We start from the raw sequence: 12467 nt of genomic DNA, 5'->3' as shown, positions 1-12467 counted from the left end.
CGGCTCTCGTCGGTCCTCGTCAACAACTCGTCGTCGCTGACCGCCTCGGCTGTCATCGACAACTCACCACTGTCGCCTGCTGCGGCCCTCATCGTCAATGGCTCTGGCCATCGTTGTCAGCATACACAACGGTCATCACCGTCAACATGCAATGGCTCTAGCCCTCGTTGTCGCCAGGCTTCGGCCATCGTTGTCAGCATACACGATGGTCATCACTGTTAGCATGCAATGGCTCCGACCGTTACTTCCTACTACAAGGTACACAACCAAGCGTTGTTCATGCCTTGGATGGGTGGCCATGCTGCTACCTTACATCCGCTATAGAGATAGGCCGGCTACCACGTTGCCACACATCTCTATGTTCCTTCCTACTACAAGGTACACAACCAAGCGTTGTTAACACCTTCGATAGGTAGCCATGCTGCTACCTTATGTCTGCTACAGAGATAGGCTGGCTACTACGCTGCCACACATCTGTACGACTAATAACAAGGTACACAACCCAGAGGTTGTTCACACCTTCTTCGGGTCGTCATACTGCTACCCTTCCCCTTATACGCTGACTACTCAGACGGCTCACATCTCTATGGCCGGTGTGCGCCAACTACCGACATTTAGTTATACTATCACATGTCGTCCTGGGTAGGGTGATTCCCGAAAGCAAGGTACCTGATTCGTTCGCTACGGGCGGGATCCTAACAGTGAACAATCGCTACAAAGGCCCCTTGAACAAGCGACATTGTGCACTTAACATCGACGGAAGGGTCTAACATGATTTTAATCTTAATGACTATGTTGATTACTCTTTACTCGGCTAATTCGTTTTATGCGCCATTCAAAGGACTACACAAGACAACATAAGCCTAACTCGTGCAGACTACAATCTCATCCACAGATTACCTAGTCTAAAAACAACTTTGTACAAAAAGTTACTCAAACAAGCCAAACCCCCTAGGATACTCGGCTTACTTGACTAACATAATCTATTAACGATTCAATACAGTATTACATTGTCTATAGGCTATAAGCTAGTCTACGACAAGTTTAACTGGTTAGCAAAGGTGGAGGCTATCTCTTCGACATCCTTCTCGGCGCGGATGCCAACAAGAGAAGCAGTCAACAAGTCTCTTACTCTACATGTGCTTACAAAAGCACTCGAACTGACTCGTCCTTCATGACTCTGTAGTCGGTCGCGACGCCTAGTCAACTACGTCCATCCCTCAAGTGCTTAATGACGCACTTGGACAGACTCGTCTTAAGTCATCCAAAGCCTTTCACTCGGAAGCATCTTACTTGCGAGCTGAGTACTCAGGTCCAGCAGGACTCGGTTCAAAGACAAAGTCATGGCTTAGTCGGCACTAAGCTCGAGGGCTCGATCATTGCCACGGCTTAGTCGGCACTACGCTCGGAGGCTCAACGTCTGCGACAATCGCAGAAGCATCATAGAGTCACTCAGCGGCAACACATGACGACGGTGGCTGGAGTTGAACAAACAGCCCCATTGAGAGCATGACTTCGCGTCCTCTCGCGACTAGATTGGGCTCAAGTTAAACGGCGACAAGGCATACTTGGTCAAGTCGGGCAAACGTGCCATGCAGTCGAACAGATCGCTACACCGGTCTCACGATGTACACGTGCATACATGTGTGATCCACCTCGGAGGCTCTGGACGTACTATTCCCGGACCACTCGATTGGAGACAACATCGAGTGCACGGGCTCAGCTACCCGGCACGTACGGCAAGAGAGAGTCCTACTCCTACACGAGCTAGCTAACGTGCACGCATACATCTCAAGTCACGGGCTCCAACACAAGGGACAACGCCATCTTTAAGACGACATGCAGCGTCAAAGTGGCATCGTGCCGTCACGGGGAGACTTAACTAGCAAATCAACAGGACATGCACGAAGCAACTCGGCAAAGAACGACGACGACGAGTACTGTGGCCGGCAGCAAGGACGGCTGCTCTTACTGCTCCTGCGCCTTCACGGATCGCGAGCCGTTGAGTGAGCCGCTGAAATGTCCTGATGGCTAGAGAGGGTTAAATAGCATAATAAAAATTTCTACAATAACACTTAACAAACCGGTTAGATATTTATGCGGCGAAGCAAGTGTTACGCTAGTCTACTAAACATGCAAGTCCACCTACCATAATTTTAGTTTCTATTGTCTCTATCCACACAATAGCTATGGCACTGCACTAAAGTTAGTGTGCTCTCAAAGACTAACTAAAGAGCCACACTAACCAAACTAACAAGGCTCTCACAACTAGATACACTAAAGAGCTTGATAACTAGTTTAGCGGTAATATAAAGAAAGAGAGCAAGATAGTTATACCGCCTGTATCGAGGAGTGAACCAATCAATCACAAGAATCAATATAAATAAAGACCAATCACCCCGAAATCAAATGATGAACACAATGATTTTTTACCAAGGTTCACTTGCTTGCCGGCAAGCTACTCCTCAGTTGTGGCGATTCACTCACTTGGAGGTTCATGCGCTAATTGGCATCACACGCTAAACTCTCAATAGGATGCCGCACAATCAACACAAGATGAGGATCACACAAGCCACGAGCAATTCACTAGAGTACCTTTTGACTCTCCGTCAGGGAAAGGTCAAGAACCCCTCACAATCACCACGATCGAAGTCGGAGACAATCACCACTCTCCGCTCGATGATCCTCAGCTGCTCCAAGCCGTCTAGGTGGCGGCAACCACCAAGAGTAACAAGCGAATCTCACAGCGAAACACGAACACCAAGTGCCTCTAGATGCAAACACTCAAGCAATGCACTTGAATTCTTTCCTCAATCTCACAAAGATTATGAATCAATGATGGAAATGAGTGGGAGGGCTTTGGCTAAGCTCACAAGGTTGCTATGTCAATGCAAATGGCCAAGAAAGTGAGCTTAAGCCGGCCATAGAGCTTAAATAGAGAGCCCCCATGAATAGAGCCGTTGGGCTCCTCACTGCACTGAACACGGGGCGACCGGACGCTCTGGTCAGATTGACCGGACGCTGCACCCCAGCGTCCGGTCATGCGATGCACGCCACGTGTCACCGCTGTTTAAATACTGCGCGTTCGATCCCAACAGTCAAGTGATGACCGGACGCAGCAGCTCAAAGTGATCGGACGCTGAGCCCCTAACGTCCGGTCGTTTCCAGTAAGCATCTAAGATAACTTTTCATGACTGGACGCATCCGGTCATGCTCGACCAGACTAACCTAGCGTCCGGTCACATGGTGACTCTTCTGTGCACTGCCACATCAGCAGGAACCGGACACGTCCTATCAGCGTCCGTTCGAAGACCGACGCTAGCATCTTTGCTGTATCATTGACCGGACGCATCGGTCCCACTGAGACCAGCGTCCGGTCACTTCGTGACCAGCGTGACTAACTCCTTTCCAACTCTATCTTCTTCACCCTTGCAAAAATGTGCCAACCACAAAGTGTATCACCTTGTGCACATGTGTTAGCATATTTTCATATATATTTTCAAGGGTGTTAGCACTCCACTAGATCCTAAATGCATATGCAATGAGTTAGAGCATCTATTGGCACTTTGATAACCGTATTTCGATATGAGTTTCACCTCTCTTAATAGTATGGCTATCGATCCTAAATGTGATCACACTCGCTAAGTGTCTCGATCACCAAAACAAAATGGCTCCTACCATTTATACATTTGCCTTGAGCCTTTTGTTTTTCTCTTTCTTCTTTTCAAGTCCAAGCACTTGATCATCACTATGGCATCACCATCATCATGTCATGGTCTTCATTTGCTTCATCACTTGGAATGTGCTACATATCTCATGATCACTTGATAAACTAGGTTATCACTTAGGGTTTCATCAATTCACCAAAACCAAACTAGAGCTCTCAATCTTCCCCTTTTTAGTAATTGATGACAACCATTTCACAAAGATATGAATTGAAATTCAATTGAATCCATATTGCTTGTCCAAGCATATTTACTATGTGTAAAAGGATATGGACAAGTTTCATGAACCCCGTATGGTAGCAATTGCTCCCCCTACATATGTGCTAAGAGTTTGGATTGAAGCTTGCACATATGCTTAGATAGGAAATATAGGAGACAATATCTACCAAATGATGCTAAGGTATAAAAGATAGAACTTTGAAGCGTGATACCAATCAGAGTGCACCATTATACCATCCTTAGCACAATGGTTAGCTCGATACCGCTTGGAAACACTTGGAAATGAAATCACTAGATAACCTATGCATGCTAGATTTTTATTTCATCATTCAAACCTACAACTAGTATACACCACACAAGCATGGATATTGAAAATTTTAAAACATGTGCCATGCAAGCAAACATATGAAATGCACCTTTAAATGCACCATACAAGTTCATGAGCTTGCTCCCCCTACTTGTGTGCTCAAAATTTTAATTGATCCCTTTTCTTTGTCATATCTCTCCCCCTATGTCAAGTTCTCCCCCTTTGTTGTCTTTTCATTATCTTAGTACATTGATCTTTGTTTTTCTCCCCATGTACTAATATCTTTGTTTTTCTCCCCCTTTGTCATCAATGACCACAAAGGTTCAAAATATAGATAGTTTGAGATTATCAATAGTCAATCAATGGGGTGAGGATCATTTTTCCAAATTTGGTTCAATCTAGAATACTCGCCAAAGAAGTTTAACTCGGTTTGATCCAAGGATAAGCTTCTTCACACCTCCAAATAAGGGTTATCTTGTACCATGTTGAGTTAAACACTTAGAGCTCATTTTCTAGATTAAACACTAGGTTTACAAGCCCATAAACATGTCATATGCTACCACTAGATCAAAATAAGCATAGAAGCAATAGTGGTACCATACAAACATCAAAATCATTTGATTTTCATGAATGAGCCTATTAAATATGAAAGATGTCTAGATGCACTAAACAAGTCCTTAGCAAGGATGTATGCCATAGCCAATCAACTTTTACCTTGGATTGCTCAAAGGAGAGGCATGTCATATAAGTGGGGGGGGGGGTGCATCAACACATATTTGAGAAATCCAATATGTTCAACTCATTCCTTAGCTTGCAAAACCTTTTCTCATCCAATGGCTTGGTGAATATATCGGCAAGTTGATCTTCGGTGCCTACACTCTCAATGCAAATGTCCCCTTTTTGTTAGTGATCTCTTATGAAATAGTGGCGGACATCAATGTGCTTTGTTCTTACTATGTTGAATCGGATTGTTGGTCAACTTGATTGCACTCTTATTGTCACATAGCAATGGCACTTTCTTGAACTTGATTCCAAAGTCACTCAAAGTGGCCTTCATCCAAAGTATTTGTGCACGAACAACTACTGACGGATATGTATTCAGCTTTGGCGGTTGATAATGCAACACTATTTTGCTTCTTTGATGACCTTGAAACAAGTGATCTTCCCAACAATTGACATGTGCTCGAGGTGCTCTTTTTTTCAACCTTGCATCCCACATAATCTGAGTTGGAGTAACCAACTAGCTCAAACTTTGCTCCTTTGGAATACCACAAACTAACATTTAGTGTATGCTTCAAGTACCTCAATATTCTCTTTGTAGCCTTCAAATGACTTTCTCTTGGTGAGGCTTGAAATCTTGCGCACATGCATACACTAAACATGACATCCGGCCTTGATGCGGTCACATAGAGTTGGCTTCCAATCATAGACCGATACAATTTTTGATCCACCATATTTCCACTTGCATCACTATCCAAGCTACCATTTGTTCCTATTGGTGTGCTAATGGCTTTGCTATCACTCTTGCCAGACTTCTTGATCATATCCTTGATATACTTGCCTTGACTTACAAATATACCATTCTTCAATTGCTTGATTTGAAGACCAAGGAAGTAACTTAACTTTCCAATCATGGATATCTCAAACTCATGAGCCCATCATCTTTCCAAATTCTTCACAAAAGTCTTGACTTGTTGATCCAAATATGATGTCATCAACAGAGATTTGCAACACAAATAAATCTTTTCCAATCTTCTTGATGAAAAGAGTGGTGACAACCTTGCCCATCATGAACCCTTTAGAGAGTAGGAAGTCCCTCAATCTCTCATAGCATGCTCTAGGTGCTTGCTTCAAGCCTATACAATACCTTCTTCAACTTGTACACATGGTCGAGCTTCTTGTCATCTTCAAAACTATGAGGTTGCTCAACATATACTTCTTCATTGACGTAACCATTTATAAATGCACTCTTTATATCCATTTGGTAGAGCTTGATGTTGTAGGGCACAAGCATAGGCTAGCAAGATTCTAATTGCTTCCAATCTAGCAACCGGGGCATATGTTTCTCCAAAGTCAAGACCTTCAACTTGTGTATAGCCTTGTGCTACTAATCTTGCTTTGTTCCTTACTACTATCCCATCTTGATCTTGCTTGTTTCTAAAGACCCATTTGGTTCCAATCACATTGTGTCCCTTTAGTCTCTCTACTAATTCCCATACTTGATTTCTTGTGAAATCATTCAATTCTTCATGCATAACATTCACCCAATCAACATCCTTCAATGCTTCGTCTATCTTCTTTGGTTCAATGGATGACACAAATGAGAAGTGCTCACAAAATAAAGCCAATCTTGATCTACTTTGCACACCTCTTGAAATATCACCATTGATAGTGTCCAATGGATGATCCCTTGCAACATTGGTTGGTTGGAGGATTAGAACTTGATTGCTTGAACTTGCTTGATCATTAGGTTGAGATGATGTACTTGCCACTTGATTTTGTTCATTATCATGAGAGCCACTTGCACTAGCTTGATTTGTATCATCTTGCACATTTGAGTTAGAGAGCACTTGTACTTGATCATCTTCATCATCATTTACTTGCCTAGGCCTCAATTCACCAATATCCATATTCTTCATGGCATTTGAAAGTTGAATGCCTCTAACATCTTCCAAGTTCTCATTCTCCACTTGTGAACCCTTGGTTTGATCGAATTCAACATCATGAACTTTCTCTAGAGTACCACTATCCAAATTCCAAACTCTATATGCTTTGCTTGTAGTGGAATAACCAAGTAGGAATCCTTCATCATATTTCTTGTCAAACTTGCCCAATCTAGTGACTTTCTTTAAGATATAGCATTTTCAACCAAAGACCCAAAAATATGCAATGTTGGGCTTTCTGTCATTCAAGAGTTCATATGGTGTCTTCTCTTTCAATGGGTGACAATAGAGGCGGTTGCTACAATAGCAAGCCGTGTTGATAGCTTCGGCCCAAAAATATTGGCTCACATTGTACTCACTGAGCATAGACCTTGCCATATCAATGAGTGTTCTATTTTCCTCTCAACAAGGCCATTTGATTGTAGAGTGTACTTGGCTGAGAATTGATGTCTAATTCCAAATTCATCACACAACTCATCAATTCTAGTGTTCTTTAACTCACTACCATTGTCACTTCTAACTCTCTTGATGGTTATTTCAAATTCATTGTGAATGCCCTTGACAAATGATTTGAATGTTGCAAACACATCACTCTTATCCACTAGAAAGAATACCCTTGTGTATCTAGTGTAATCATCTACTATCACAAAGCCATATTTGTTACCACCAATGTTAACGTATTGTGTTGACCCAAACAAGTCCATGTGCAATAACTCAAATGCTTTACTAGTGCTCATCATGCTTTTCTTGGGATGGGTGTTTCCAACTTGTTTTCTGGCTTGACAAGAGCTACAAAGCTTATCCTTTTCAAACAACATCTTTCAAGCCTCTAACCAAGTCATGCTTAACCAATCTATTCAATTGTTTCATTCCAACATGACCAAGCTTTCTATGCCATAACCAACCCATGCTAGACTTAGTGAACAAGCATGTAGATAATCGAGCTTCACTAGCATTGAAATCAACCAAGTATAGATTCTCATATCTAAAGCCTTTGAAGATCAAGTTAGAGCCATCTACACTTATGATCTCGACATCATCTACCCCTAAATATGCATTTGAATCCAAGATCACACAATTGAGCCACGGATAGCAAATTAAGTTCAAGCTCTCTACTAGCAACACATTGGATATGCTCATGTCATTAGATATTGCAATCTTACCAAGCCCTTTGACCTTGCCTTGGCCATTATCACCAAATGTGATACTATCATAGCCATCATTGCCATTGGTGTTGATTGAGTTTAATATTCTTGCATCACCGGTCATGTGTTGAGTGCACCCACTATTAAGAACCCAATGCCTTCCTCCGGCTTTATAATTGACCTACAAAAGAAGATCAATTCTTTTTAGGTACCCAAACTTGCTTGGGTCCTTGAAGGTTAGTCACTAAGCTCTTTGGCACCCAAATGGCTTTCTTCTTCGAGCCCATCCATGGTTTACCAATGAACTTAGCATTTACACCATTTGGACCCTTTTAAGCATATAAAAAGAATCAAGCTTAATGGAGGATACATTAGCATTTTTGCTCTTATTTTTGCATTCATGCTCTTTATGACCAACTTGCTTGCAACTAGTGTAAAACCGACCATTGTTCTTCACAAAACTAGTCTTGTGAGGAGCAAAGGCCGCCTTGCCTTTCTTGGGGGTATAGCCTAATCCCTCTTTATAGAGAGAGGCTCTTTGGCTACCCAAGCACATAAGCAAGCGGTCCTCACCACCATAGGCTTTGGCTAAGGTGTGAGTGAGCTTATTGACCTCCTTCTTGAGGTTCTCATTCTCAACCATTAGTGCGGTATCACAAGTGAAACCATCACTACTAGATGACACTTGGTTTGGTGTCATGGTGTCCAAACCACTCCTCACTAGAATAGTGACCAATGTGCCAAATCTTGAACGCAAACATCTCAAGAACTTGTGGGAGAAGTCCTTGTCCTTCACCTCTTCTCCAAGTGCTTTGAGATCATTGACAAGCACTTGAAGCCTATGAAACATCTTCGGCACTACTCTCATCCTCCTTCATCTTGAAGCTTGCAAACTTCTCTTTGAGAATGTATGCCTTTGCACCCTTCATAGCTTGAGTGCCCTCAAATGATTCTTCTAACTTCTTCCAAGCCTCATGTGCCATCTCAATATTCTTGATTTGCTCAAATGTTCTCTCATCAATTGTATCATGAATGGCACTTAGAGTAATGTCATTATTTTGGAGAAGCACTTCTTCAGCCACTGGTGGGATTCTTCGGATCACCAATCTCAATTTTGGTTTCCACTACCTTCCACACTTTTCTATTGATTGACTTGATATGTGTGGTCATCTTTGATTTCCAATACGGATAATTTGTGCCATCAAATTGGGGTGGCTTCTTGGTGTTGTTGATTTGAGCCATTTTTACACCGAATGTTGTTAAGCCTCAAATCACTGATGACCTCGGCTCTGATACCTACTTGAAAGGTCCTAATGGCTAGAGGGGGGTGAATAGCCTAATAAAAATTTCTACAACAACACTTAACAAACCGGTTAGACAATTATGAGGAAAAGCAAGTGTTGCGCTAGCCTACTAAAAATGCAAGCCACCTACCACAATTTTAGTTTCTATTGTCTCTATCCACACAATAGCTATGGCACTACACTAAGTTAGTGTGCTCTCAAAGGACTAACTAAAGAGCCACACTAACCAAACCTAACAAGCTCTCAGAGCTAGGTACACTAAAGAGCTTGATAACTAGTTTGCGGTAATATAAAGAGAGAGAGAGAGAGCAAGATAGTTATACCGCCGTGTTCAAGGAGTGAACCAATCAATCACAAGAATCAATATAAATAAAGACCAATCATCTCATAATCAAATGATGAACACAATGATTTTTTACCTGAGGTTCACTTTGCTTGTCGGTAAGCTACTACTCGTTGGTGATTCACTCACTTGGAGGTTCATATGCTAATTGGCATCACTTGCCAAATCTTCAATAGGGTGCCGCACAACCAACACAAGATGAGGATCACACAAGCCACGAGCAATTCACTAGAGTACCTTTTGGCTCTCTGTCGGGGAAAGGTCAAGAACCCCTCACAATCACCATGATCGGAGCCAGAGACAATCACCACTCTCCGCTCGATGATCCTCGCTGCTCCAAGCCATCTAGGTGGCGGCAACCACCAAGAGTAACAAGTGAATGCCACAGCGAAACACGAACAGCAAGTGCCTCTAGATGCAAACACTCAAGCAATGCACTTGGATTCTCTCCCAATCTCACAAAGATGATGAATCAATGATAGAAATGAGTGGGAGGGCTTTGGCTAAGCTCACAAGGTTGCTATGTCAATGCAAATAACCAAGAGAGTGAGCTTGAGCTGGCCATGGGACTTAAATAGAGAGCCCTCACGAATAGAGCCGTTGGGCTCCTCACTGCACTAAACATGGGGCGACCGGATGCTCCAGTCAGATTGACCAAATGCTGGGGTGTACGATGCACGCCACGTGTCCCCTCTCTTCAAATACTAAGTGTTCAATCCCAATGGTCAAGTGATCACCGGACGCAGCAACTCAAAGTGACCGGACGCTCGTTTCCAGTAAGCATCCAGAGACGACTTTTCATGACCGGATGTGTCCGGTCATGCTTGACCGGACTCACCCAGCGTCCGGTCACATTATGACTCTTCTGTGCGCTGCCACATCAGCAGGACCGGACGCACCCTATTAGCGTTCGATCGAAGACCGACGCCAGCGTCTTTGCTGTATCATTGACCGGACGCACCGGTCCCACGGAGACCAGTGTCCGGTCACTTCGTGACCAGCGTGACTAACTCCTTTCCAACTCTATCTTCTTCACTCTTGCTCAAATGTGCCAACCACAAAGTGTATCACCTTGTGCATATGTGTTAGCATATTTTCACAAACATTTTCAAGGGTGTTAGCACTCCACTAGATCCTAAATGGATATGCAATGAGTTGGAGCATCTAGTGGCACTTTGATAACCGCATTCCGATATGAGTTTCACCCCTCTTAATAATACGGCTATCGATCCTAAATGTGATCACAGTCGCTAAGTGTCTCGATCACCAAAACAAAATGGCTCCTACCATTTATACCTTTGCCTTAAGCCTTTTGTTTTTCTCTTTCTTCTTTTCAAGTCCAAGCACTTGATCATCACCATGGCATCACCATCATCATGTCATGGTCTTCATTTGATTCATCACTTGGAATGTGCTACCTATCTCATGATCACTTGATAAACTATGTTAGTACTTAGGGTTTCATCAATTCACCAAAACCAAACTAGAGCTCTCAGTCGCCAGCGAGCTATCTGAGCCAGAAGTGAGCTGTCTCCACCCCGAGCAAGCCGAGCAGCAAGGCGTCCAAACTTCAAGTTGTTAAGAATATCTAATAGGATCACATGACCGCAATATCTAGTTGATTGATGGTTGATTGATATCTCCTGAAGATTGGTTGTGCACTCAGGCTTAGATTGTGGGTGAAGGCAAGTATCATGGCTTCGGTTAGATAGGATAGGTATCTCCTGATTGATGTAATCTTGTGATGTAATCTAGAGTTACCAAAGTAGTTAGCTTCTTCTTGTTGTACAAGTTGTACCGTCACGCTAGGGGCTTGTCCTGGCTATATTAACATGAAGCCATGAGCCTGAGATTGCATCACATTCCAACCATTTTCACATGGTAATCAGAGCTAGGTTAGTCCACAATATTCTCGATGGCTTCCTTTTCCATGCTTCAACAATCGTTCTCTCTAATCAGTTGTCCCATCACCGAGAAGCTAAGCAAAGGGAATTTTCCCTATGGAGCGCCCAGGTGTTGTCTGCTCTTCGCGGTGCGCAGATAGTGCACTATCTCAAGCCTGACATTGTGATGCCAGCGAAGCAGATCCCCGAGGTGGTTGACAAGTCGACTGAGCTCATCCCCAACCCTAAGTATCTCCAAGGAGATCCAGGTGCAAGTCTTCAATTGTGCCACATCGGCCGAGATCTAGAAAGTGATCTTAGAGATGACAGCTTCCCAGTCTCGGGGCCGTATCATCAACACATGCATGGCATTAGCCACAACGTCGAAGGGCTCATCTACCGAGTACTTCAACAAGATGAAATCTCTTGCTGACGACATGGCGGCCACTGGCAAACATCTTGAAGATGAAGAGATCATCTCCTATGTACTAGCAGGACTTGATATGGATTTTAATCCGATTGTCTCGGTTGTCGTGGCGCGCTTGGAGCCGCTATCTTTGGGCAAGCTCTACACCTAGCTAGTGAGCTAGGAATATCGGATGGATCTCCTACATGGTGGATCCAGTTCATCTGCTAAAATGGCTACACATGGAGTCCGTGGAGGTTTCAACCACGGCGGTGGTGGCCGAGGATGTAGGCGCGGCCGCAACCGTGGCAACAACAACAACAGAAGGCGCCCTCGGCAGAACTACAATGACGGACCATCTGCCAGCTCTGCAGTAAGGAGGGCCACACCGAACTCTGCTGCTTCAAGCATTTTGACGCTTCCTTCATCGGCCCACCAGAGCAATCCCGATCTGCCTCCTCTGCGTCATATG

General features: G+C 43.7%; 1 non-coding gene across 1 annotated transcript; it reads left to right on the top strand.

Moving 5' to 3' along the window:
* The first annotated feature begins 12044 nt into the window (after nucleotides 1-12044).
* Nucleotides 12045-12181, top strand: LOC136530153 (small nucleolar RNA Z247). Its single transcript, XR_010777647.1, has one exon. It is a non-coding gene; the product is annotated as a small nucleolar RNA Z247 (small nucleolar RNA).
* The last annotated feature ends 286 nt before the right edge of the window (nucleotides 12182-12467 follow it).

This window comes from Miscanthus floridulus, chromosome 19 (assembly GCF_019320115.1).
Source record: "Miscanthus floridulus cultivar M001 chromosome 19, ASM1932011v1, whole genome shotgun sequence".
Lineage (NCBI taxonomy): Eukaryota > Viridiplantae > Streptophyta > Magnoliopsida > Poales > Poaceae > Miscanthus > Miscanthus floridulus.
The sequence above is the reverse complement of the archived record's forward strand: the minus strand, read 5'-3'. Positions and strand labels throughout refer to the sequence as shown.